General features: G+C 41.2%; 1 long non-coding RNA gene across 1 annotated transcript in view; it reads left to right on the top strand.

Moving 5' to 3' along the window:
• LOC132534239 (uncharacterized) overlaps positions 1-24,947 on the top strand; it is a 285,582-nt gene that overhangs the window by 18,465 nt on the left and 242,170 nt on the right. Inside the window, exon 3 of the long non-coding RNA XR_009545915.1 lies at positions 11,823-11,912. This is a non-coding gene — a long non-coding RNA (uncharacterized LOC132534239). The remainder of the gene's footprint in view (positions 1-11,822; positions 11,913-24,947) is intronic.

The raw sequence follows: 24,947 nt of genomic DNA, 5'->3' as shown, positions 1-24,947 counted from the left end.
TTGGTTTCTTCTATTTTCAGTTCAGTTGACCTCTAATTGACATGAAATATTATATACATTTAAGGTGTATCACCTGGGGGCCGGGTGTTGGTGCATCTGGTTGAGTGCACATGTTACAATGAGGAAGGGCCCAGATTCAATCCCCCAGCCCCCACCTGTGGTTTACCCGGTGGTGAGGCAGAGCTGCAGGTATCTCCCTCCCTCTCTATCATCCCTTTCCCTCTCAGTTTCTGGTTGTCACTAATAAATAAATAAAATAAAAAACTTAAAGCGTATAATATGGTGAGGCTACATTATTAACATATTGATGTGTGTACTGATTCACAGACCTGCGTATATTCTGACGTATTACCGCAGCAAGCTCAGTAAACAGCCATCACTTCACATAGCTACACATCTGGATCAAGTATTTAAGGTTTCCTCCCTCAGGAAGTTTCAAATAAACAGTACTGTTTTGTTAACCACAGTCATAATACTGATATCGCACTGGTGTAGCCTAACCCTGGGTTTTCAGCAGGGCGTCCCACAACTTTAATGAAAGGTGACTTGACTTGGAAGGAAGGAAGCAGACTTTGAATCAACAGCTATTATTATTTTTATGGAGTTTTGGGTTTCACAGACCTATAAAGTTTCTGGCATATGCTTGACAACTAACATATAGTTGTCATCTATTTATTTTGCTACAGAAGGCTGTAGGGAAAGAAATAACATAAAGAGAGAAGTGATAGCACACCGCCATCGCTATTTCATCAAGGGACAGAATTTTAAATTCAAGATAATAGAAAGGACGTGGTCCTAGAGTATAGGATAGAATATTAAAGCAAATAATCTTGGTGTTATTACAGAATTCATATGTTATCATTGTTTTATACATTTATGTTATAGTAATAAGACTCTCAGATGCATGTATGACTCCTTAGACTGATGTCTTGGATGCACTTTGCTAAAAGAATATGATTTTTGAGGGATAAGATGATGAGAAAGAAAAGAAAAAGTGAAAGAAGAAAGACATTATGGAAGGCTAATAAGATTTGCTTACAGACAGAATAATACAAAAATTATACTGTGGTCAGTATTTCTGATATTTGCTATTACACACAATACTGATTTCATTCCTTTTTTAAGAGATTTTTTTGGGGGTGAATGTTTTATTCATTGGATGATATCTTGTAATCTTCATTAGAAGCAGAAACCAGAAATGCAACTTGCTAAAATTGAATATTTAATAGTGATCAATGAGTTGTAATATTTCCCCATCTAAAACAAAATGGATTTTGTATAAGATTTTTAAAGGAGATGAGAAAGTTGATTTTAAATGTTAGAAAACTTTGGGGAAGCAATTACAGAAGCCAGACCTTCCACCTTCTGTACCCCATAATGTCCCTGAGTCCATGCTCCCAGAGGGTTAAAGGATAGGAAAGCTATCAGGGGATATGGAGTTCCAGTGACGGGAACTGTGTGGAATTGTACCCCTCTTATCCTATGGTCTTGTCAGTGTTTCCATTTTATAAATAAAAACTTAAAAAAAAATGTTAGAAAACTTCAAACCCACCATCATATAACCCCATCTCATAACTATTAAAAATGTGGATTACTAAGATTTCTAAAGATTGTTCTAGATGTTTTGCTCTTTACTCTTGAGAATTGTCATTTTATAATTGCTATGCTTCATTGTTGTAGAGTTTCTGGTTCTTTTTCTCTTTCACTGGAATGGTATTCACAATCTGTTACATTTGCAGAAAGGAGAGCAAAGATACTTAGTGACTTTGGAAATTATATTTCAAGGTTATTTACAAAAAGATACCTTATGTAGGGAAGAAGGTGAATTTTTTTTCCAGCAGGGCGCTTATTAAAAAATTGTTAATGACTCATGTGTTCTCTGCTGAATGTTAATCAGTGACATTCATTTAAGAATCCTTTCTAAAAAGTATTTTAATTTATTTTGGATAGAAACAGGTTGAGAGGGAAGGAGGAGATAGGGGGGAGGGAGAGAGGAAGAAAGGGAGGGGAGAAGAGAGAGAGAAAGAGTGAGAGAGACCTGCAGCATTTCTTCACCACTTGTGAAGCTTCCCTCCTGTGTGTGGGGACCAGCGGCTTGAACCTGTTTCCTTACACACTGTAATGTGTGTGCTCAACCAAATGCATCACCACCATGCCCCCATTAAGAATTCTTACACTGTATTTCTGGGCTTCCTTTATTAAATGTCAAACTCTAGAAAGACTTGTTCACTCTGTTCTTAGGCAATAGCATTGTCTTTAATCCAGCACATTTAAAAAAAGCTTTTGAATATTAAAAGGTTAGCAGTTCACTTATTTATATTACAATAATGTGAAATGTGAATATCTGCAAGGAAAATAAAACAAATGACAATGAAGTTTTTCACTAAGATTCAAAAGATAGTAACACAAAAAGGTTTGCTGCTTTGATCATCAGGGAAATGAGTCATTTTGTTTTCTCTGTAGTGGTGGTACAGGTAGAACACCCAGTAAAAAGCACTCAGGCATTTAAATAACTCAAGAAATTATGAAATGTAAGTTACAAGAAATAAAAATCCCCTATCTAGAAAAAATTCAGAACAGGATTTAGGATTTAGCTGCCATTAAAGAAATTTTAATCCCTTAATTCCTTTGTCCTAACTATATTTATCTTCTGAAATTTTTTTTTTTTAATGGTTTAATGGTTTTCATGGTGGAAAGGAATAGAAATGTTTTTGAGGAATAAGAATGTTCATGCTCGTGGTCCGGGAGGTGGCGCAGTGATAAAGCTTTGGACTCTCAAGCATGAGGTCCTGAGTTCGATTCCCATCACATGTGCCAGAGTGATGTCTGGTTCTTTCTCTTTCCTCCTATATTTCTCATAAATAAACAAAATCTTAAAAAAAAAAAAGAATTTTCATGCTAATTGTCCTTAGCATTCTCAACTGAAAAGTGATTGTATGCGATATAAATTACTTGTTTGCCTAAATACCTATATCACTTGTAATTGTGGCACTGAAAATTGGTAAAATACTTTCTTTTTTAAAAAATTTTTAAAAAATATTTATTTATTTTCCTCTTTGCTGCCCTTGTTTTTTATTATTGTTGTAGTTATTGTTGTTATTGATGATGTCGTTGTTGGATAGGACGGAGAGGGGATGTGAAGATAGAGAGAGGGAGAGAAAGACAGACACCAGCAGACCTGCTTCACCACTTGTGAAGTGACTCCCCTGCAGGTGGGGAGCGGGGAGCTTGAACCGGGATCCTTAGTCAGTCCTTGAGCTTAGCTCCACCTGCGCTTAACCCACTGTGCTACCGCCCGACTCCTGGTAAAATACTTTCTATTATACTTGGAATTGATGAAAGAGCAGTGTGAAGTATCCTTCACATAAAAATACTTCCTCTTTGATCTTTCTAAAAGTCTAAGAACAACGTTTTATTTTGCCTGATGGCTCCAGACATCTCAAAGATTATTTTTCAGTTTGTGTCAGCCAGACTAAGGAACTCTAGCTGGACATATAGATATACTTCTAGCTTGGAAAATACATTTCAAACAACTCATTCTATCTTAACTAGGACTACTAGGCTATTAGAAGTCAATGTCTTAGTAAACTCAATAGAGAGCTATGAAATGAGTAAACAGTGTTTTAAAGGTATATCTAAAGTAATGAACAAAAAGTAAGAGGTAAGGGCTGAGAAGATAGCATAATGGTTATATAAAAGACTTTCTTTTTTAAAATTTTTTCTTTTTATTTATTTATTTTCCCTGTTGTTGCCCTTGTCGTCTTTGTATCTTCGAATTGTTGTTGTAGTTATTATTGTTGTTGTTATTGATGTTGCTGTTGTTAGGACAGAGAGAAATGGAGAGAGGAGGGGAAGACAGAGAGGGGGAGAGAAAGACACCTGCAGACCTGCTTCACCGCCTGTGAAGAGACTCCCCTGCAGGTGGGGAGCCGGGGGCTTGAACCAGGATCCTTATGCTGGTCCTTGCGCTTTGTAACACTTGTGCGTAACCCGCTGTGCTACCACCCGACTCCCTATAAAAGAGTTTCAAGCCTCAGACTCAGATCAATACCCAGCACTACCATAAACCAGAGATGATCAATGTTCCAGTCTCTCTCTCTGTATCTCTCTCTCTCTCACTCACTAAAACTAAATAAAATGTTAAAAATAAAGTAAATAGAATGAAATAGATAAATCACGTAAGCTAACAGAATTTCTATTGGAAAGAAGTTGTAAATACTGATTTCAATTTTCCCAGATTGTTAGCTACCCTTACTATCATTTGGAGTTAAAACACAAGAATATCCGACATATTAGTTAAATTTATTTGTAGGGGCCAGGTGGCGGCACACCTGGTTAAGCGCCCACATTACAGTGTGCAAGGACCTGGGTTCGAGCCCCTATCCCCCCCCTGCAGGGGGAAAGCTTTGCAAGTGGTGAAGCAGGGTTGCAGGTGTCTGTCTCTCTCCTTCTCTATAACCCCCTTCCCTCTTGATTTCTGGCTTTCTCTATCCAATAAATAAAGATAATAAAAATTAAAAAGAATTTATTAAATAAAAATTTTATTTGTAAAGTTCGTATGTGTATTCAGTGAGCTACAGTTTTGGTGGCTGACCGATCCCGGGTAAAGCCTGGCGGTCCCCAGGAGGAGGGAAAAATAACGATGACAGGGCACAGAAGGACCAGACTGACCATGTGATGCTCTATTCTTAGCAGAGCTCAGCTTCGAGAGTGAAGCAGAAACAATGACTACTTCTCAGCTTAGACAGCAGACCATGCTAGCACAGTGTCAAAAGTTTCACTCAGTGAAGCGGTGAAGGCATAACAAGAACTTTTATTTTAAAATTTATTGATTTAAAAAAGGAGACATTAACAAAACCATAGGATAAGAGGGGTAGAGAGACTTCAGGTGTGGAATGACAACCCTTCAGCTTCATTTCTCGGGTGAGACCTTTCCTTCCATAGTATTCTCTAATTCCATTCCAGGCAATTCACTTCCTAACAAAGTCCTAAAACCTAGATAGAGAGAGACCAGGTCCCGTGAGATAGAGTCTATGTTCACACGTATCCATAAACTAGGGCAAAATATATACCTGAAAGCCAAAGTACACAATAGTCTGCAGTGAGTCAGGATCAAGTTCCTAATGAAATAGTGTCTAACTAGACTTAGATACCCTCCTCACTTACTTCCTATTACAGTTCTCTCACTCACTCCAAAGCTAACCATAGCAAAGCAAGGACTGCAAACGCTGAATAAGGGCAAGAGACTGGCAGACTTTAACGATGACTCTTTAGTCACTATCAGGCCACCCCCTCAGCTGGGGCCCTAGTTGGGGAGTCCTGAGATTCCCAACAAAAACTGCTTGTTGACTTCCTTTCACCCAGCTGCAGCCTGCACTTGAGGGCAGAGTAACCTTCTCTGTCTGCCAATGATTTCTACACACCTTTGTGACTGAGTCCATGGGAAAGAGCAAGAGGTTTCTGGGTTTTGTCTACAAGAACTGTACAGGCCTTCTTTGGGGTGACAACACTATGTTGCTCTGTCCAATGTCCCCAACAGGTGGTGGTGGTGTGTGGGGATATTCCAAGTGCTCATGTTCATTGCACATTTGACCCTCACCAGACAGCTAAAAGAAGGAAATCCTAGTTTATACCCATTTTATAGATGAGGAACTTACATTGTAGTCCTCCAGTAGATACATACTGCTTTAATATCTGTGTGGTTTGGGGTTTAAGTCATATCACCTTTTGAAAATTGTGTTTTGGGGCTGGGTGGTGGCTCACCTGGTTGAGTGCACAGGTTACATACAATGTGCAAGGTCCCAGGGTTCAAGCACCCAGTCCCCACCTGCGTGCGGAAAGTTGCACAAGTGGTGAAGCAGGGCTGTTACTCTCCAATTCTTCATATATATAATAACTACAACAATAAAAAACAAGGGCAACAAAAGGGAAAATATATATTTATATATAAAACAACAAAGGCAACAAAAGGGAAAAAATATATATTTATTTATTTTCCCTTTTGTTGCCCTTGTTTTTTATTGTTGTAGTTATTGTTGTAGTTATTGATGTCGTTGTTATTAGATAGGACAGAGAGAAATGGAGAGAGGAGGGGAAAATAGAGGGGGAGAGAAAGGTAGACACTGGCAGACTTGCTTCACTGCCTGTGAAGCGGCCCCCCAGCATGTGGGGAGCTGGGGGCTCGAACTAGGATATTTGTGCCCGGTTTTTGCACTTCGCACCACGTGCACCACGTGTGCTTAACCCGCTGCGCTATCCCCAGACTCCCTTCTCTCCAATTCTATCTCCCCCTCTCCTCTCAATTTCTTGCTGTCTCTGTCTAATAAATAAATAAAGATAATAACAATAATAAAAAGAAAATTATGTTTCATGATTTCTCCTTGAGAAAAAACCTGACTCTAAGCTCCATGAAGGGTAGAAATGTAGTTAGTGAAGGAAAAGAAAAAAACAATCCAGAATGGAGAGTCAAGTAGATACTTAGTGAAAGGGATGGTACACCTTTCTTGTCCACCAGAAAGGAAGGATGGGGAGGAGGTCACTCTGCCAGGATTACTGCACTTCTAGTGCAGTTTAAATGCAAAATGATCATGAACCCCCAAATCTGAATGATAAGTGGAGAAACATTTCACAAACAGGAAAAAGAACAAGTATATAATAACAGATTTGTTGCACAAAGCTGTACTTGTTTACTTTCAAATTGCCTTTATTTGTATTCAACTCTAATGTTTTTCTAGCTGTGAAATTGTTTGAGTGTCTTTTGTTGAGATGAGACACATCACCATTTCCCCATTAATTCTAATAGAAAAGTTTCTTTTTCCAATCTAAAAGCTCTTTACTTAATGGCCGGGTCTTTAGGTGCTAATGAAAGTCATTAAACAATGAATAGGTGTACTTATAATGCAATTCTTTGGCTGGAATACATGATGACACCTAAGCCCTGTGAATGATTCTGCAGTTTGAAAACCTATCACTGTGAGTGAAAAGCTTTGATAGTTTTGTTACTAGTTTCAGTTCATAATGATTCTGTTTAAATGAACAAAAACTCAGAGCTTTTCAGAAACGAACAAATATTTAAATTGGTGAAACACACTCTAAAAAAACCCTTTAAAATGATAATAAGATAGTCTGTACATACAAAGAAGGTTTATTAATTGAAGGGAATCAGTCAGACAAGTTTACAAGTCTGGGTGGGTGTTGTCTCCTATGAGTCTCTTTTAAAAAATATCTTTTAAAAGCGTTATTTATTTTATTTGATAGAACAGAGAGAAACTGAGAGGAAAGGAGGTAGAGAGAGGGAGAGTGACAGAGAGACACCTGCAGCACAGCTTCACCACTCATGAAGCTTTCCCCCTGTGGGTGGGGACTAGGGGCTGGAACCTGGGTCCTTCTGCATAGCATTACATGCACTTAACCAGGTGTGCTACCAGTTAGCCCCGTAAGTCTTTTTTCATATAATCTCCTTATTTATTTTCTCACTCCAGTAATTCATTATAAATACTCTGTAAGTCGTTCATATCCTGGATCTGTTTCTTTGGTTTTGGTTAATGTTGTAATTATTCCCCTTTTATAAAGATTTTCTACAAATAAAGGTTAGTTTGAGGTATTTGACTAGATTTGCATTCAACTATTTTTGCCAGACTTTTTTTTTTTTTTAAATTAGATAGGACAAAGAGAAACTGAGAGAGGAGGGAGAGAGACAGAGAGACACCTGCAGACCTGCTTCACCACTCATGGAGCTGCCATCCTGCAGGTGGGTAGTGGGGACTCAAACCCACTTGCACTTGCACTTGGTAATACATGCGCTTAACAGGGCGTGCCACCACCGGGCCCCATAGAATCGCTCTGTGCTTCCTATTATATTAACATCTGAGATATAATTTCAGGTTGACCCACTTATATGACTGAGACTGAACAGTAATTTCTAGTGATGACAATCAGCTTCTCCATCGAAATCAGCTTCTCCATTCGCCCTTGTCCAGCAGAAAAGCAATTACTGAAGTCAGAACTCCCACTTTCAAAGCACCCTAAAAAGAATTTTGGTCTATACTTCCAGAGGGATAATCAGTAAGGAAGTTTCCAGTGGAGGGGATGGGACACAGAACTCTGGTGGTGGGAACAGTGTGGAATTCTACCCCTATTACAACTATACCCCTTACAATCTTGTAAATCAATATTAAATCACCGATAAGAATAAAACATTAAAAAAGAGACTATGTACTGAAAAGGTCAGCAGCAGCCTGTTACGCAAGGGTTTCATTAATGAATATTTCTTTGGCAGACCTCCTAGGATGACATTCTAATATTATCACTCCTTTGACATTTCTTATCTGGAATTCTTCTGCATGAGAAAAACTTTTGTGATTGAAAAAAAAACTTTCATAAGCATTTTTTTTTTCTAATGACAAAAGCATAATCTGATGATTTATGATTTTGTTTTCTGGGGCTGAAGAGATAGCTCATAGCTGACCTGGTAGGGTGTCTTCCTTGACATGCGTGTGACCCAGTTTGCACTCTTAGCACAACACATGGAAATTCTACAGTATGGGAGGCTAAGCTCTCTCTCTCTCTCTCTCTCTCTCTCTCTCTCTCCATTTTCCCTCTTATCTGTCTCTAAATCTGAAAATGTCAGGCCAGAGCTGTGACATTGTACTTACAAGGAGCCCCTAGTGATATCTCCATTAAAAAAAAAAATCTTTATTTGTTGGATAGTGACAGTCAGAAATTGAGAAAGAAAGGGGAGATAGATAGAGAGGGAGAGAGAGAAAGACAGAGAGACACCGATAGCTCTGCTTCACCACTCGCAAAGCTTCCCCCGTCAGGTGGGGACCGGGGATTCAAACCTAGGTCCTGGTGCACTGTTGCATGTGCGCTCAATTAGGTGCGCCACCGCCCGGCCCCTTCCATTTTTCCCCTATAAATGTGTTTGTGTTTATCTTCTTTTTAACCTTTTTTTAAAAAATTGTTTTTATTTATTGGATAGAGACAGCCAGAAATTAAGAAGAAGAAGGAGATAGAGAGGGAGAGGAGACAGAGAAACACCTACAGCCCTGCTTCACCTATTGGGAAGCTTTTCCCCTACAGGTGGGGGCCAAGGGCTTGAATCCCTGTCTTTGCACATTGAAACATGTGTTCTCAACCATGTGTTCACCACCCCGTCCCTGTTTATGTTTGTCTTATTCTTTTTAAAAAAATATTTATTTATTTTCCCTTTTGTTGCCCTTGTTTTTTATTGTTGTTATAGTTATTGTTGTTGTTATTGATGTCGTCGTTGTTGGATAGGACAGAGAGAAATGGAGAGAGGAGGAGGGGAAGACGGGGAGAGAAAGACAAACACCTACAGACCTGCTTCCCATCTGTGAAGCGACTCCCTTGCAGGTGGGGAGCCGGGGGCTCCAACCAGGATCCTTCTGCCGGTCCTTGCGCTTTGCGCCACGTGTGCTTAACCCACTGCGCTACCGCACGACTCCCCTACGTTTGTCTTCTAATTGGTTATTTAGACTCATGATGGAGTCTTATGCTATCATTAATTGAACTACACAGTAATAAATGTAATTTCAAATATGCATTAAAAAGAGTATCGAGTCTGGACCGACCAGTCAACGCCCATGTTCAGTGGGGAAGCAATTACAGAAGCCAGACCTTCTACCTTCTGCAACCCTCAATGACCCTGGGTCCATGCTCCCAGAGGGCTAGAGAATGGGAAAGCTATCAGGGGAGGGGGTGGGATATGGAGATCTGGTGATGGGAACTGTGTGGAGTTGTGCCCCTCCTACCCTATGGTTTTATTAATGTTTTATTAAAAAAATATTCTCCCTTTTGTTGCTCTTGCTGTTTTCTTTTTATTGTTGTTGTAGTTATTATTGTTGTTATTGATGTCATCATTGTTGGATAGGACAGAGAGAAATGGAGAGAGGAGGGGAAGACAGAGAGGGGGAGGGAAAGACAGACACCTGCAGACCTGCTTCACCGCCTGTGAAGCGACTCCCCTGCAGGAGGGGAGCCGGGGCTCCAAGCAGGATCCTTCAGATCCTTTAGCCTGTCCTTGCGCTTTGTGCGCTTCACCCGCTGCGCTACCGCTCACTCCCTTAATGTCTCCTTTTTTAAATAAATAAATTCATTAAAAAAAAAGAGTATCCAGTCATGGCACTTGGTCTAATATTTTCTTTAGATCCCTTTTTAGAAGAATTTAACTTTCTTTTTTATATTTATTTATTTTCCTTTTTGTTATCTTTTTTATTGTTGTTGTAATTATTGTTGTTATTCATGTGGTCGTTGTTAGCTAGGACAGAGAGAAATGGAGGAGGGGAAGACAGAGAGAAGGAGAGAAAGACGCCTGCAGACCTGCCTCACTGTCCTTGTGCTTTACGTCATGTGCGTTAACTCACTGCGCTACCTCTCAACTCGCAGAATTTAACTTCCTACAGGCCCATCACTTTCCCACTCTACAGTGCAAGGTGAAAGCTATCAGCCTTAGCTTATTGCCATCATACTTACACAAAGGGGTATGGAGTGCAGACGAGTTGATTAAGTTAGCATCTATCATTTTTTTTTTTTTTTTTTGTCTGCCAGCTGTCTTCTCATGGAGGGAAATGTCCAACATCTTTGCACCACTGCTCCTGAAGCAGCTGTGCTCACAGATGGTCACTTGGAGGAAGCCCATAGTTCATTATTAAATGCGGATGTCAACCACTCTAGAAGTACATGTTGTGAGGAAAATGTTTAATTTTCTCCATTCTTAGGGATTAACTCAGTTAAAACTAATAATAAAAAAAAGGAATGTTGAAGGTTAGTGTTGAGAGTCTCTTAGGAAAAGAAGTTTGAAAAACCTATGTTTCTGTTTTGAGACATGATTTTATAGTCTTGTCAAATGCTGTTATCCACCTCTTGCATGTCTAAAGTCAAACTTCTAGGAACTCTACTTTCCCTTGGCGCCATCAATAATGTCCTTTAAAAACAGGGGACTGTTTGAAATCATTCCAAGGTTGTTATAGATAAGTGATATTTGAGATAGAATGATGTCCTCCAAAATCTTTTTCGGTGTAGCAAATTGCCAAAAGTCAAGTGAATGACATTTTAAGAAGTTAAAAGCTTCCAGATAAATAAAAGACTTTGAAATGAAAGTTCATGGTTATTAACTCGATTGCCTAGTTTTGTGGCAATATTCCACTCTTCCTAATTCGTTGGGCTTCTGCCAAACTGGCTATTTATGTATCCTCAAACATGGCAGGCATTTTTGTTTGTTTGTTTCATGATCTTTAGGATAATGCTGTTTCCTCAGCTTGCGATAAATTTTCTCCAAAGCATGTCTTTGGTTGACTTATTATTTAGGTCAAATGTTCCCCTTTAAAAGCAGTTTCGGGGGGTCGGGTGGTGGCGCAGTGGGTTAAGTGCATGTGATGCAAAGCACAAGGACCGGCTTAAGGATCCCGGTTCGAACCCCGGCTCCCCACCTGCAGGGGTGTCGCTTCACAGGTGGTGAAGCAGGTCTGCAGGTGTTTTGTCTTTCTCTCCCCCTCTCTGTCTTCCCCTCCTCTCTCCATTTCTCTCTGTCCTATCCAACAACGAACAACATCAACAATGGTAGTAATGATAACCAAAACGAGGCTACAACAACAAGGGCAACAAAAGGGGAAAAAATGGCCTCCAGGAGCGGTGGATTCATGGTGCAGGCACCGAGCCCAGCAATAACCCTGGAGGACAAAAAAAAAAAAAAAAAAAAAAAAGAAAAGCAGTTTCCTGGGTCTGTCTTGTCACTTAACATTCCCTTGCTCTACTTTACTGTTCTTTGAAATGCTTAAATTTTGTTTCTTGCATATATACAGATCGGTCTTTCAGGAGAATGTGAACTCCATGAGTAAGTTTGCTGGAGTCTCGGGACATAGGACAGTACCTGCATCTTGTTCAACACATAGGTGAGTGATGATTATTTTTTGGTTCTGAGATACAGAAAATGGAGCTAAGAGCAGAAAGTACTTTTGCTGGAATTTACAAGCAGCTCTAGTTTCAGTTGTTATAAGATGAGCACACCTGCCTTTTGCTTTTGTTGGTTATTTGTCTGTATGTTTTTATTTTATTTTTTTCATTCATTGACATAAGGAGACTGCCTCAGTATAATGGGCGGGGGAAAGATTGGTACGAGCGACATTTGTCAATTTAAAACAAAATTTTATTTATAAAAAGGGAAAACTGACAAAATCAATAGGATAAGAGAGGTGTAACTCTACACACTTCCCACCACCAGAACTCTGTATCCCATCCCTTCCCCTGATAGCTTTCCTATTCTTTATCCCTCTGGGAGTATGGACCCAGGGTCATTATGGGATGCAGAAGGTGGAAGGTCTGGCTTCTGTAATTGCTTCCCTGCTGAACATGGGTGTTGACTGGTGGATCCATACTCCCAGCCTGCCTCTCTCTTTCTCTAGTGGGCTAGGAGTCTGGGGGAAGTGGGTGGGGTTGTCTGTCCAGGGAAGTCTGGCTGGCATTATCTAGCACCTGGAACCTGGTGGCTGGAAAAGGGAGTTAACATATAAAGTCAAACAAATTGTTGACTAATCATGAACCTAAAGGCTGGAATAGTTCAGATGAAGAGTTGGGGTGGGGGGGGGGGTCTTCATTTTGTAGATAGATAGTTGTCCTATTTTAGTTTTATTCCAAAGGGCCCAGGACTATACTAGGTTTTTCCTAATATGTAGGTGGATCCAAGTTATTGTCTGGAGAGATGATGTCATGGCTGGAAAAAGGACCAGAAAGCTGGACCAGGGAAGAGAGTAGCTCCCTAATATGGGAAAGGTGTATAAATATTGTTGACTGGAGACATTTGTCAATTTTATCAGGCAGCAGAGATTTTTCCATAACTTCCCCAGGATACTTGCTTCTTTTCATTGAACAGAATGATATTGTATAAGAACACAAAGCAAAGCTGGACTCTGAAAGGTTACTATTTACCATAATAGCCAGCAAAAGTTTGTTAGGTGAATGAGCATTAATCAAAATGATAAGTTTACTTTACTCAGGACTAACAAAAAGTAGTTTGATTTCCTGTTTATTAAGATTAATTTACATAATAGACTTGGATTTAGAGGCAGCTAAGTAAACCCAAAGAGAATATAAACACCCAGGACCAATGAAAAAAGATGACAATAATGAAATAAACTGAAATATGTCATCTAAATTCAGTCATTTCTGGTGAAAGAGAAAAGTTTCAAGGGAGGTCATACAGCCCAGCAATTAACTGAATCAGCAGAACTAAATCTGGATTTTAGCTAAAGTAGGCCAATTACCTAATATTTCTAAGCTTAACTTAAAAATTATTAGTGATTTACAGAATTATAAGATTCACCAGAGATATAATTCCACACCATTCTTACCACCAGAGTTCTGGTATCCACCCCCTCCAGCAGAAACTGTAATCTTCTTCTAGCGTTTGCCTTTCTTCCGTAGCCAGTCAACAGCGTCAGGTTGAGCCTGATGTAAAGTTTCGAGACCTCCTTTGAATCTGGAGAGGTGGCAGTTGTTGACTATGTGGGTCATAGTCTGTCTGGAGCCGCAGGGGCAGTTCGGGTCATCTCTGGCTCCCCGGTGATGGAACATAGCGGCGCACCGGCCATGGCCTGTTCCATAGCGATTGAGGAGGGCCCGATCATAACGTGCTAGGTCAAAGCCGGGTTGACGCTTGCAGGGGTCTGTGATGAGGTGTTTGTTCTTGACCTCGGCTGACTGCCAGCTCTGTTTCCGAGAGTCTGGAACAGAGAAGTTCAGTGTAGGCGTAGGGGACCAGATTGGGTGAGGAGACATCAAGCGTTGGACAGGGTGGGCGAAGATCTCCGCGTATATTGGCAGGTCCGGTCGAGCGTAGACGTGGGAAATGAACTTAGATGATGCCGCATCCCGACGAATATCTGGCGGGGCGATGTTGCTAAGAACTGGCAGCCATGGAACTGGGGTGGAACGGATGGTTCCAGAAATGATCCTCATGGAGGAATATAATTTGGAATCGACCAAGTGGACATGCGGGCTACGGAACCATACTGGGGCAGAGTATTCTGTGTTGTTAAAAATTCCGGAGGCTCCAGCCGGCAGGGCTAGCTAGCTTCACGGGCGGGTAACAGAGACGCGGAGACAATGGCTGGGCAGGGAAGCTGTATTTCTTTATTCAGGAACAACGATTCATAAACTAAGACAAACTAATCACCAAACAGAACTCTGCTGTCTCTTTGCGGTGGCACAAGCACTCTCTCTCTTACTCTGGAACTCAGGAACTCTCCAACTCTGGAACTCTCGAACTCTGAAACTCTTCCACTGTGGAACTCTCTCTTACTCTGTAACTCTGGAACTCTTCAACTGTGGAACTCTGTCACTCTGGAACTCTGGCACTCTCGAAACCAGGAACCCTCTCTCGGGGTTCCTTGGGGCGGGGCCAAGCGGGCCGCGAAATTAACTGGACTGATCCAATTCTCTTGGCGGGGGAGGCTAGAACAAACCAATGTAAAGCATACGACAATTCTGCAGTGGAATAGCAGAATGCCAGAGAGGATGATCGTAGTGTGGCAGCGCTCGCGCCCCATGAGGAGCTGGCCAGTCTTGCAATGATGTGATTCCTCGCGCCCACCTTTGCTGCAGTTTTTATGAGATGTTCGTGAAATGACAGGGTGCGATCGAGAGTAACGCCAAGATAGACTGGCTGGGCTTCATGCCGGATTCTCGTATCGCCAAGCTGCACATTAAGCTCACGCGAGGCCGAGGCATGGTGTAGATGGAAAACAGATGATACCGTTTTTGCAGTGCTAGGAATTAGTCGCCATTTTTTACAGTAATCAGATATCAGAGACATGTCTTTTGTGAGTGTTTCCTCGAGGATGTCGAACTTTGATGCCTGAGTTGCACAGCAGATGTCATCAGCGTAGATGAACTGCAATAATTTTCACAAGGTCACAGATATAGGCAAAATTTATATCTGTTTATCCATCTCTATTTCTACATATTACTTTTTGCCATTTTTTTCTATGGTCTTTCCTTCACTTCCTTTTAAAAAAATATTCCTTTTTGCTGCCCTTGTTTTATTGTTGTAGTTATTGTTATCGATGTAGTCATTGTTGGATAGGACAGAGAGAAATGGAGAGAGGAGGGGAAGACAGAGACGGGGAGAGAAAGACAGACTCCTGCAGACCTGCTTCCCCTGCAGGTGGGAAGCCAGGGGCTCGAACTGGGATCCTTACGCTGGTCCTTGCACCACTCCTTGCGCTTTGTGCCGCCTGCATTTAACCCATTGCTCTACCGCCCGACTCCCTGTTTATTTTTAAGTAGGGCACTGCTTAGCTGTGTGTTATGGTGGTGCTGGTTGTTGAACCTTGGACCTCAGGTATAGAAATTAAAAAAGAAAAATTTATTTATTAATGGATAGAGACAGAGAAATTGAAAGGAAGATAGAGAGGGGAAGAGACAAAGAGACACCTACAGTCGTGCTTCACCATTCATGAAGCTTTCCTTCTGCAGCTGGGGACCAGGGGTTTGAACCTATGATCTTGTGCACTGTAATGTGAACACTTCACCAGGTGCTCCACTGCCTGGCCCCTGGAAATCTTTGTACAACCATTATGCTATTTCCTCAGACACCTAAATAATCTCTAATGAACTATAGAAGTTATCCCTGATAATATAGTCTTGATCCTAACTATAAAAGATTTTGTTGTGGGAGTCGGGTGGTAGCGCAGTGGGTTAAGCACAAGTGGCGCAAAGAGCAAGGATGGCCCCCAGCTCCCCACCTGCAGGGGAGTCGCTTCACAGGTGGTGAAGCAGGTCTGCAGGTGTCTATCTTTCTCTCCCCCTCTGTCTTCCCCATCTCTCTCCATTTCTCTCTGTCCTATCCAACAACAATGACATCAATAAACAACACGGGCAACAAAAGGGAATAAACAAATAAATATTTTTAAAAAAGGATTTTGTTGTATTTATAAGTCCTTTTTACTCTTTCAGCAAGGGACTGACCACATTTTTATGTTCCTTTTGCACTTATTTTCAAAGTGAAAAAATGCTTGACTATATTATCAGGGAGATAATAATTAGTTAATTTTTTTTTTTCTTTACTAGAGCACTGCTCAGCTCTGGTATTTGGTGGTGTAGGGGATTGAAAGTAGGACTTTGGAGTCTCAGGCATGAAAGTCTCTTTGCATAACCATTATGCTATCTGCCCCCCCCCCCCAAGGTGATTCTTCTTAAAGGAACAAATGGCTTGCATGGCTTAAATTATGGAATTTTATGAGACTAATGCAAAACTGTACTTTGCTATTAGTTCTTTGTGGTTCATTAGTTGCAGTACTTAGAAGTTGAATGCCACCCAGGTAAGGACACGTCAGATGGTTTTCTGCGGGCATATCAGTCATGATATAGTGCTGAGTCTGTGATTCTTCTATCTAATGTATTCAAGCTGGCATAGCAGGGAAAGACATAATTCTCATTACATGTGCTAAGCCAGGCAGCAAGGCAAACAAGCCTGACTAAATGCTTGGATTTCACCCAATGGTGCAGCAAACTAATGTTGTTTCTGAAAATGAAAACTGAGTTTGCGTTTGTCAGCTGGAAGCATCCAGGGCTTTAGAGAAAGTATGCGATAAACGGAGAACACTGTTCACTAAGTTAACCCCCTTTAATGCAAAGGCGCTGAGGAGCAGCCCTCTATGAGTAACAAAGGTGCTCACTGTTAATAACAGCACACTTTCGTGATTTTATGCTGAAGGACACTGACATTTTTGTTTTAACTTCATTCAGTGTTTGGCTGCAGCAGTTAAGAAAATGAGTTTTTTTTTTCTTTTTTTGCCTCCAGGGTTATTGCTGGGGCTCCGCGCCTGCACCACTGTTCCTGAAGGCCACCCCTTTCCCTTTTGTTGCTCTTGTTGTTTTATTGTTGTTATGGTTATTATTATTGCTTTCATTGATGTTGGTGTTGTTGGATAAGGCAAATGGAAATGGAGAGAGAAATGGAGAGAGGAGGGGAAGACAGAGGGGGAGAGAAAGACAGACACTTGCAGACCTGCTTCTCCGCTTGTGAAGTGCCCTCACCCCTGCAGTTGGGGATCCAGGGGCTTGAACTGGGATCCTTATGCTGGTCATGTGCGCTTAACCCACTGCACTACCGCCTGAACCCGAGATTTTTTTTTAGAAGCATTTTTGAAACTATCAAAAGTATTTCTGCAGGGCAGTTGTACTGTCTATAGTTAAACACTTGACATCATAAAATTTAATTGTCTTATTTAGTATAATGAGAATGTGGTGTGTTTTCTGTGGTAAAATCTATCCTACTGTATCATGTATACACATATTCATTCTTATTGGGCCAATGAAATAACTCACTAGGATACTGTATTACTTTACGGTGTGCATGACTGAGGTTTGAGCCTGGCCTCCACCTCTTCAAAGGAAGCTTTGGTGTTGTAATATCTTCCACTCTCTGTCTCTCCAGTGGGGAAGAATTCTTGCTTGAATAGTAGCATGATGTTAAGATAGTCACTTCGTAATTGCACACTCCTATTTCCTGGAGACTCTTGAGAGTAAGGACCAGTAGAATTACATCATATCTGACTTGTATCTGGAACCCTTTTTCTCAAATGTTGCAAGGATTAATGTGATTGGTTTTTGTGTCTCTAAAAAGCTTTTTTTTTTCCCCTCCCGCCTCCCCATATTTAGCTTTTACCAACACTAAAAAAATTTTACTTTATGGTAAGTTTGGAAATTTTGTTCACATATTTAATCCACAAATATATACTGAGCTCTTACAGTCATCTATGGACTCAACTCAGCTTGGTGTTTATTATATTTTATTTTTTAGATAGGACAGAGAGAAATTGAGAGAGGACAAGGAGACAGAGAGAGGGAGAGAAATATAGACACCTGCAGACCTACTTTCCCACTCAAGAAATGAAACCCCTGCAGGTGGGGAGCAGGGACTCAAACCTGGGTCCTTGCACTTGGTAGTATGTGCACTATGACCCAGGCCTCTTGGCACTGTTGTTACTTCTCACATCTATGCTTTTTTATAGAGAATTCATGAGTTGTGTATTTGGGTAAACTCTACCCGAGTTGAACACTTTTCATTTTTTCCTAACTCAGGCTAATATGAAGGTTATAAGCAGAAATAGGCAAGTTATTGTGGATGGTATAAATATTAGTTTTGAGATCAAACACTTTTACAGGTTTGGAGATTTTGTGATAGCATTTCCAATTCTCACTTCACATTCTGAGAAAGATACATGTGCATTCAACAACCTACCATAAGAAAAGTTTGAAAAGTCAGAATGCTACTGTTGTTTATAATACTTTTCTTATCTGTAGGCTGGTTATGTCAGTTACTCTAAAGCTGTCCTTCTTCTCCTCCTCCACCTCTTCCTCCTCCTCCTCCTTCTCCTCGTTCTCCTCATCTTTATTGTGTTCCCGTATGTACTCTCTCTAGACTCTCCTCCTGGGACTCAATCACTGTGCTTCTGCTTTGCAATCACTATGCTTCAAATGTTCTTTTAAAATTTTTTTTGAATTTTATTTCCCCCTTTGTTGCCCTTGTTTTTCATTGTTGTTGTAACTGACGTCATTGTTAGGTAGTACAGAGAGAAATGGAGAGAGGAGGGGAAGACAGAGGGGGAGAGAAAGAGAGACACCTGCAGACCTGCTTTACCGCCTGTGAAGCGACTCCCCTGCAGGTGGGGAGCTGGGGGCTCGAACCGGGATCCTGTTGGTCCTTGTGCGATTTACCCACGTAACTCCCTCAGATGTTGTTCTTTTCCTTACTCTGATTGAAAATTGGCCTCTTCTGGGGGGATGGATCTATCTGCCAGTGCCCATGCCCAGCAGAGAATCAATTACAGAATTCTGATCTTTCACCTTCTGTGCTCCATAAAGAATTTTGTTACATACTCCCAGAGGGGAAGAAATGTTAGGGGAAGATGAACAGAGAGTTTTGAACTCCAATTCCATCAGGACCCAGAACAAAGAGGAAGAGAAAAAAAATAAATAAAGGAAGGACACTTGGAAGTAGTGGGTGTGAGGAAGAGAAGGTATAGGCATAGACAGAAAAGGTCAAATATAGACAGACAGTTATGGAAGTATAGTTTACCCGTATCTGGGACCTTGGGAGAACTAATGCAGTTTCTAATGGAGGGGATGGGGACACAGAACTCTGGTGGTGGGAATGCCCCTGTTATATTATTATGATTTTGTAAATCAATAATAAGTCACTAAAAAGGAAGGGGCTTGGTGGTGGTGCATCTGATTGAATGTACATAACACTATGAGCAAGGATCTGGGTTTGAGCCCCCCCCCCCCCCCCCACCTCCAGGGAAGATGTTTCATGAGTGGTTAAGCAGGCCTATAGGTATCTATCTTTTTCTCGTCCTTTCTTTCTGTCCTGTCTCAATTTCTCTGTTTTTCAAAAGAAAAAAAAATGGAAAAAATGGCCACTAGGAGCAGTGGATTAGTAGAGCTGACACCGAGCCCCCAATACCCCTGGTGGCAATAATATGACATGACATGTTTTTTTCCTTATGAAAAGAAAACATTGACAAACCATAGGATAAGGGAGGTACAACTCCACACAATTCCCACCACCAGAACTCTGTATCCCATCCCATCCCCTGATAGCTTTCCTATTCTTTATCCCTCTGGGAGTATGGACCCAGGGTCATTATGGGTTGCAGAAGGTGGAAGGTCTGGCTTCTGTAATTGCTTCCCTGCTGAACATGGGCGTTGAAAGGTTGATCCATACTCCCAGCCTGCTTCTCTCTTTCCTTAGTGGGGTGGGGCTCTGGGGAAGTGGGGCTCCAGGACATATTGGTGGGGTCATCTGGCCAGGGAAGTCTGGTTGGCATCATGCTAGCATCTGGAACCTGGTGGCTGAAAAGAGAGTTATCATGTAAAACCAAACAAGTTGTTGACTAATCATGAACCCCAAAGCTGGAATAGTTCAGATGAAGAGTTGGGGGGGGGTATCTTAGTTTTGTAGATAGCTAGTAGTCCTATTTTAGTTATATTCCAAAGGGCCCGTGACTATACTAGTTTTTTCCCCCACCCCGAGCCTGACATCTGATATGCAGGTGGATCTAAGCTATTTTCTGGGGGAGATGATGTCATGGCTGCAAAAAGGACCAGAAAGCTGGATCAGGGAAGAGAGTAGCTCCCAAATATGGGAAAGGGTATAAATATTGTTGACTGTAATCCCCATCGATTTGATGTGATCTGGGGCCCATATTCAGCTTAGGAGCCTATGTGACCACTGCATCCCTGTAGATCTGAGCTCACATTCTGTGGTCATGAGTAGGAACATTCCAAGCTACCCAATTTCAGGTCCCATCTTCCTCGGGGTGGGAGCATAGAGTATATTTGTGCAGCCTCCCTTTGGAGGATGGAACATTCTCTACTGTTGTTGATCCATGTTGAGGGCAAGGTCCTATGGGGCCCACAAAGGGCTCTATTGTGTTGTTCCTGATAGGAATGACCGGTAACAATGGAGAGAGGGATTTATTCGAGGTCTAGGCCCATCATGTCTGTTTGGGAACCTCAGGACTCCCTGACTAGGGTCCCAGCTGATGGGGTGGCCTGATAGTAACTAAAGAGTCATCGTTAAAGTATGCCAGGCTCTTGCCCTTATTCAATTTTTGCAGTCCTTGCTTTGATAAGGTTAGCTTTGGAAGACCTAGGCCTTCTCCTAATCCCAGTAGCCCCATATTAACCAAAAGTAACCCTACAGGGATGATGTTATATTGGAGAACTCTGATCTATAACACCTGTACCGATACAAGCTTGCACTGCTGCCTTCCCGCTGTTTCCTTCCTTCAGTTTTTGAGAGCTACATACAGAACAAAAGAATGCTTGACTACCTAGAAGTTACTCGTCTTTCCTTCTGGCTACAGTTCCTGTTCTCTGATGGCTGTCTGGTGGATGTCATAAACTAAGGAGCGGTTGGGTTAAAAGGCCCCATAGGTGACAACCTAATCTGCATATGATGCCACCCCTCACAGAGCACAGAATGCATAAAACAGACATGGAGGTAGATGAGGAGTTCCTCTTGTTAGCCAGAGGGCTATGTGAGCAATTACACATCGATCCTCCCTGCCCCCCCACCCCCCCAGTGGCCAAACGAACATTAACTCTCATGATGTTCCTCTGTAGAAATACTTTTCTGTTCCTCGTCCTATACTATAACACAGACTTTTGTCAGGAAGTTTCATCAGGGGAGTCTATTCGTGGTCGAACTCAGTGTAACCCCATCATGGGATGTGAGCTGGTGTGACCATCTCTAGATTACTTTTTCCTAGTCCAGTGGTGTTTGAGTCAAATCTCTCAATCCAAGGTTCAGCCTGAAAACCTAGGAATCCAGCAAACATAAAGTCAAAAATGTACTTATTATATGCTTTTTTTCTGACTAAGAAAAAATTTGATGAGTCCAAGTATTACTTCAGTTATTGATGCTGTGCTCTGATGAAGTATGTTGGCTCTATCAGATTTTTTTTTTGGGGGGGGAGAAGGGGTTGCCATTTTTCAAATTAAAGATATAATTTTACATTTGAAGTAGTATCTTAATACTTCAATATCAAGTGGTAAAGAAGTCTTTTAGAAAATGGTGTACATACAGTTTGTATGTGCCAAGTCCATTAAAATGATATCAGAATTAGTGTGAAGAGCCAAGTTTCCAAGGGATCGTTATTGTGCAGTATGAGTCAAAACACAGCCTTTGAAAAGGAAACAGATTTATTTAATAATAGGATGAACAGAACAATGGGAGTCTCAGCAAGTGGCAAGTGGAGAACAGGTGGCATGAGGAATACAATCAGTGTACGGAACGAAGGTTGATGATATTACTAAATCACAAACATCAATCAGCGTGGGAGCCGCGAGGACATTTTCCACTCCTGGAGAGGATAGAAACCCTGTGAAGAGCTACTTCTACAGGGAGATGATACCTGTTTGCTGCACACTCTTTGATTACAAAATATTTACTACCGGTGTCAATAGGGAACGCTGGGTACAAGTACTTTTTCTTTTTTAAATTTACTTATTTATTTTTCCATTTGTTGCCCTTGTTATTTTTTCATTATTATAGTTATTATTGTAGTTATTGATGTCATCATTGTTGGATAGGACAGAGAGAAATGGAGAGAGGAGGGGAAGACAGAGAGGGGGGGAGAGAAAGACAGACACCTGCAGACATGTTTCACCACTTGTGAAGCGACTCCCCTGCATGTGGGGGGCCGGGAGGCTTGAACCGGGATCCTTACACCTGTCCTTGTGCTCCACGCCACGTCCTTTATCTGTTTTCTAACAGTGTTACTCAGGTATAATTTATATGCCATAGATGCTACTCATTTAAAGTGTTCATGCCACTGGGTTTGAATATATTTACAGAAGTTTGCATTTTTATTTATTATTTAAAAATATTTAAATTATTATTGAATGCAAGAGATACAGAGAGGTACAGAGACAGAAACAGAGGCAAAGACACCAGAGCCCTGCTCAGCTCTGGCTTATGGTGGTGCTGGGAATTGACTCTGAGACCTTGGAGCCTTAGATAAGGGAGCCTTTGGCATAACCACTAAGCTGCTATCTCTCCCAACTGTTCACATTTTTTAAAAAAGATTTTCTTTTTTTAAATATTTATTTGTTTATTTTTCCCTTTTGTTGTCCTTGTTTTTTTTTAAGTTTTATTTATTCATTCCCTTTTGTTGCCCTTGTTTTATTGTTGTAGTTATTATTATTGTTGTTGTTATTGATGTCATTGTTGGATAGGACAGAGAGAAATAGAGAGAGGAGGGAAAGACAGAGAGGGGGGGAGAAAGACAGACACCTGCAGACCTGCTTCACTGCCTTTGAAGCGACTCCCCTGCAGGTGGGGAGCTGGGGGCTTGAACCCGGATTCTTACGCCGGTCCTTGTGCTTTGTGCCACCTGCACTTAACCCGCTGCGCTACCTGTTCCCATTTTTTAGAACATTTTTATTTCCTCATAACAGAAACTGTATTTGTTCAACAATCACTCCCCATTTCCCTTCAGTTTCCTAAGGCCTAATCACTAACCTACTTCCTGTCTGTACATATCTGCCTTATACTAAAAGTTCCACATAATGGAATCATACAATATGTTGTCCTTTGAAACCAGCTTCTTTAACATCCTGATTTCATGTTGTAGTATGGATTAGACATTCAATTCATTTTGTTGCTAATAATATTCTGTTGTGTGGATATATATCACATTTTAATACAGTGTGAGCCTCTAAAAAATGCAGGTTGTTTTTTTTTTTTTTTTTTTGTATAGTCCTTGAATGTCCTGACTGGCTGGCTCTTGGAATCTGCTGTTAAATTATCCAGATAGTCAGTTAGATGTTGATCTGCTGACGGCCATTCCTTAAGAATTGTATTTTTGGTAGAATTAATGCAACCCTTGGCTTTCTCTATCTTAACCCAGTTAATTTTTTTTTTTTTCCGCCAGGATTATTGCTGCAGCTGAGTGCCTGCACTACGAATTCACTCTTTCTGGCACTCTTTCCCTCATTGTTGTTAGGACAGAGAGAAATTGAGAGGGGAGGTTGAGATAGGGAGGGAGAGAGAGAGAGAGAGGGATAGACAACTGCAGACCCACCTCACCGCTTGTGAAGTGACCCCCTTGCAGGAGGGGAGCCGGGGCCTCTAGCCGGGATCCTTGCCCTTAGCGCTATGTGTGCTACCGCCCAGCACCTCATGTGAACTTCTATAAATACACCAATGCTCACTGAACTAAGCAAAGTCCTGATACGCCCTCTCCTTCACTGCTACCTCCAAATGACAGCAGAACGTCAGTCACTGAAAGAGGACTCCTGTGAGGTAGGGCTGACTGGCAAAGAGAAATCTGAGTGGATGTGAGATTCAGCTCAGGAAATAGAGTAATTCTGTTTTTAAAAAACATTTTTATTATTGATTTAATAGTAATTCAGAAATTATAAGATAATAAGGATATGATTGCACACCATTCCCACCACCAGAGTTCTGTGTCCCCATCCCCCTCCAGCAGAACCTACAATAATTCTCCCAATATCACAGATAAGGGCCGACTTTATATCTGTCTATCTCTATGTATATTTAGCTCTCTAATTTTTTTAGCACATTTTTTTCTATGGCCCTGTTTTCACTTCCTTTCTAAGTCACGCCTACACCTATTGCTACTTCAGACTGTCTTTCCCTCTCACCTCTTCTCTCTCGGATATAAGAAACAGTGGCTTCTAGTGTTTCCCAGCTTTCCCTTTCTTTCTTTCTTTCTTTCTTTCTTTCTTTCTTTCTTTCTTTCTTTCTTTCTTTCTTTCTCTCTTTCATTTCTTTATTGGGGAATTAATGTTTTACACTCAACAGTAAATACAATAGTTTGTACATGCATAACATTTCCCAGTTTCCCATATAACAATACAACCCCCACTAGGTCCTCTATCATCCTTCTTGGATCTGTATTCTCCCCACCCACCCACCCCAGTGTCTTTTACTTTGGTGCAATATGCCAATTCCAGTTCAGGTTCTACTTGTGTTTTCTCTTCTGATCTTGTTTTTCAACTTCTGCCCGAGAATGAGATCATCCCATATTCATCCTTCTGTTTCTGACTTATTTCACTTAACATGGATTTTTCAAGGTCCATCCAAGATCGGCTGAAAATGGTGAAGTCACCATTTTTGATAGCTGATTAGTATTCCATTGTGTATTTAGACCACAACTTGCTCAGCTACTCATCTGTTGTTGACACCTGGGTTGCTTCCAGGTTTTGGCTACTACAAATCATGCTGCTAAGAACATATGTGTACACAGATCTTTTTGGATGGGTGTGTTGGGTTCCTTAGAATATATTCCCAGGAGAGGAATTGCAGGATTATAGGGTAGGTCCATTTCTATCCTTCTGAGAGTTCTCCAGACTGTTCTCCACAGAGGTTGACATTCCCACCAGAATAGGAGGGT

Source organism: Erinaceus europaeus, chromosome 18 (assembly GCF_950295315.1).
Source record: "Erinaceus europaeus chromosome 18, mEriEur2.1, whole genome shotgun sequence".
NCBI classification, from domain to species: domain Eukaryota; kingdom Metazoa; phylum Chordata; class Mammalia; order Eulipotyphla; family Erinaceidae; genus Erinaceus; species Erinaceus europaeus.
The sequence above is the reverse complement of the archived record's forward strand: the minus strand, read 5'-3'. Positions and strand labels throughout refer to the sequence as shown.